Raw genomic sequence first — 3,924 nt, 5'->3', positions numbered from 1 at the left:
ACATGGGATTAGTAGTCCCCTCCTAAGGAGGTGTTTTTGGTGGGCCCGGTATTAGCAATCCCATCTAAGACTAGGATTAGATAAAACAAATATGGTACTAAATTTAGTTCAAGCCAGTCCAAGCCAATCCTGTGTACCAAACGAGCCCTATGATTTTTATATTTTACAAGGATAGTTTGGTGTATTTGTTCAAGAACTTATGTTATGTGAAATTATTATAAATTGTATTTTTATTAGTATTTAGTATGTTTTTATTACGGTATTACCGGCCTACCGAACCAATCTGAACCGAATGTTAGGTTAATCGATTCGAAGCCTACCGAAGTCTTTGATTTGGTTAACAGAAGAGCCATCTACTGTTATGAACTGATTCTCATTCAGGCCTAGGCTACGGTAGTCTGTTCACCTTCTTGCACCTAAGTTTGATTCCCTTCCTCGTACATTAGAATAGTTTAAAATATCATTTTGTACAGAAAAAAGAGAGAGTAATTATAGCAGTGTATTGGAGTATAATTATATGGTATAACTTCTTTACATGTTATAATATAAAAGATAAAAATATAGTAGGATCATATGAGTAAGTGAATATCTATTGATATTCATACCATATGAGTTGGAAAATGGTGGGAACATAAAAATAAACAAATGATAAAAGATGTTGGAAGAAACACATGGGGAGGAGCCGCACCAAAGCTTTTCAAGAGAGGAGAGAGAAAGCAAGTGGAGTGAACTGATGGGCTGGAGAGGTGTGACCTACTCCACACCCTTTTGTTCCTCACTCAACAATTCATGGCTAGCTTCTTGTGCAATTGCGTTGCTGTCTTCTAGGGCATCTGATTTCTAAATGTCCTTTTTGTCTGACTGAGTAGCGCATAAACTAGAGTTCAAACCTTCAGACCCCAGAAAAAAAACACTAGAGTCCAAATTAGCATAAACGTGGGACCCTCCCCTTTAGAAACATGTTTTTGTCATGGATTTGGGCTCCAAGATTTTGGGTTCATTGATTTAAGAGCCAAAAAGACGCTGTCGTTTCTTTGGGACGCCACACGCCGTCGTCTCGGGACCATTTAATATTAGGGTTTGGTAGGAAATGGACGGCCCAGATTCGAAGTCCACGACCACTTCCACCACACTATAAATTTCTGTTTACTGCACAAACCCTAGTTCTGCGTGGTGAAAGCCCTAGCCCCACTGCCGAAGCCTGCGCATTGTAGCTCATTGCCATACAATGGATACCTCTCTCTCTCTCTCTCTCTCTCGGTTTCAGTGACACTTCATCTTAATCTGTTAAATATGCATTTGATTTTCTAGCTTTCCTTTCTATATGTTATTTACATCTTAAATTCTTTTTGGAATGTTGTGCGCCTAGCGTTTATTTGGTTTGTAAATCCCAGTAATGGCTAATGAAAGCAGAAAAATAGAAGTTGAATTTCGATATAAATGGACACTTTATTGTAACTGGGTTGGTATTTGTCTGATGCTTCGGTGACTGAGGGTGTTGGTTTTCCATGGTTGTGAAAGATGACAATTCTGGAACAAAAAATCTTTTACTCTCTTTTGCTTTTGTCCTACACTTTTTAGGCAACATTTCAAGGCTGGTATTTGATTTGGTGTAGTATATGACTAAAGTTATGTTTGTTTGATTTCCACGAAATTATAATCACATTATTTGATAGTTGCTTCAAGTGTCTTTAATCTTCAGCTATATTTTTGGTTATTTCATTTTCTTGAGACAGCAAGGAAAAGACACTGTTTGAGACTGTGATGAGATGCAGTCAGTTTTAAATCTCACAGACATTATCCTTGAACAAAGATCTATTATATAACTTTGGTTTTGTTCTGTTTTGGTGATACAAGGATTTTACAAGTATCCAACGGAGTTATGGAGGAAGAAGCAATCTGATGTGATGAGGTTCGTCCAGAGGGTGCGCTGTTGGGAATATCGCCAGCATCCTTCAATTGTCCGAGTCACAAGACCCACACGCCCTGACAAGGCTCGTCTTTTGGGTTACAAGGCCAAGCAGGTAATGATATATGATTTCATGGATCGCATCCTATACGCAACTCATTGTTGAAATTATGTTATCTAACTTCATGACTAAGGTTAATAGGTGTCCAGGCTTTTGACTTGTATTGTATATGCCTATCTGATGCATATCTAGAGGGGTCTATAATTTTCATGCATTGCTTAATGATACATAATTAGATATTATTGTTTCAGTGAGCCTGCATATTTCCTTTTGTGTGTTGTTCACCAGTAGGCCAAACAATTTTCATCTACCTAGGGAGATCTCTCGATGACTCTTGCTTTTATCCTGATCCGAAAAAGTGCATTATTTCAGTCTGGATGTGATATTTTGTTAATTTACATGTTATTTGTTCATGTACCTTTTGTTCCCCAGCAATGTTTAAGTTAAGTAGGTTATGATCTTCTAGCTGATTGTTCTAGTAAAATGTGTTCCAGGGTTACGTTGTTTATCGTGTCCGTGTAAAGCGTGGCGGTCGCAAGAGGCCTGTTTCCAAGGGTATTGTATATGGGAAGCCCACCAACCAAGGTGTGACACAGCTGAAGTTTCAACGCAGCTTGAGGTCTGTTGCCGAGGAGCGCGCTGGCCGTAAATTGGCAGGCCTTAGGGTTCTGAATTCATACTGGATCAATGAGGTGGTGACTCAGTTCTTACTTCTATATATTCTTGTACTTGGGTTGCTGTACCTGTTTTTCTTTTTCTTTCTTTTTTGGGCCGGTTCGGTGGTAGTTTTATTTCATGGTGATGCACTTGCTTATTCTTCTTTGCTAATCTATCTATATGGGTGCAGGATTCGACCTACAAGTACTTTGAGGTAATCCTGGTTGATGTTGCTCATAATGCTATCCGAAATGACCCAAGAATCAACTGGCTCTGCAATCCTGTTCACAAGCGCAGGGAGCTTCGTGGGCTGACTTCGGCTGGGAAGAAGTGCAGGGGATTGCGTGGAAAGGGACACCTATACCACAAGGCACGACCATCTCGCAGAGCAACTTGGAAGAGAAACACCACCCTCTCCCTTCGTCGGTACCGTTGATTTCAGTCATGTTACGTTGCGCATTACGCTCGCTTAAGATGTCATGAGTTTGGTAGCTGATAGGCTCTTGATAGTCTCTTGTCTTGGTGTGTTTTTTCTTTTTTTGGTCGGATTGTCTTGGTGTTATGTGTGGGTTTTTTGAGGAAGTTGTTTCTGGGTACTTCGAGGATGACAATGTTTGTCATGAATTTGGTAATTGAAAACTTGAATGGTTTACCTTCTAAGATGATCCCTGGTGATGGTGCCTAATATAAGAGTTTTTTTTTAAAATTTCTTCAGACCCAAAAAAAAAATACGTAATGTATTATGTTGTAATTTTTTGGACCTAATCTGTGCTATGATCAGGTGCGTCCAAGGCCCTTCTCATGACCTAATCTGAGCAAGAAAATTATTAGCATTCTGAAATTCTGAAATTCTAAAAACAAAAGCTTTTAATATTCGGCTGATCATTATTAAATAATAACTTGGGACAAGCAAGGTTAGATACCTTTCGAAGGCGAAAGAGATAAAAAAACATGAGACGAGTCCGATCATATGAACAAGAAGTTTGAGGAGGCTTCAAAAAACCCTAAAGTAGCAGTTAGCGACAGAAGGAGCCGAGGTGCTCAGCCTCAAGAAGCAGCTTAATTTCTTGTTCACAGCTATGAACCTTGACCTTAATTTCTTATTTTGTTATTCACTGCAGTGTTCAGACAACGATTTTTTATTTTTGTTTGTGTGGTTCTTTTTTAGTAGAGGTGGGTTGAACAATGCAGGCCAGGTACTAGTTACTGATAACCTCTTAACAATCCAGATGGACAAAATGCCCAATTGCATTTTAATTCTTGTAGTTGAGTACAATTCCATAAATATGTCAACAGG

General features: G+C 39.0%; 1 pseudogene across 1 annotated transcript; it reads left to right on the top strand.

Moving 5' to 3' along the window:
- Positions 1–1,829: 1,829 nt before the first annotated feature.
- LOC110762281 (large ribosomal subunit protein eL15 pseudogene) lies at positions 1,830–3,287 on the top strand (annotated as a pseudogene). The gene is made up of 3 exons (XR_015825786.1): positions 1,830–2,024; positions 2,465–2,662; positions 2,818–3,287. The product of XR_015825786.1 is annotated as a large ribosomal subunit protein eL15 pseudogene (transcript).
- Positions 3,288–3,924: the final 637 nt, after the last annotated feature.

The sequence above is a fragment of the Prunus avium genome, chromosome 7, assembly GCF_965620075.1.
Source record: "Prunus avium chromosome 7, drPruAviu1.hap1.1, whole genome shotgun sequence".
Taxonomy (NCBI): domain Eukaryota; kingdom Viridiplantae; phylum Streptophyta; class Magnoliopsida; order Rosales; family Rosaceae; genus Prunus; species Prunus avium.
Note: the sequence above shows the minus strand (reverse complement) of the source record. Positions and strands in the feature narration are given on the sequence as shown.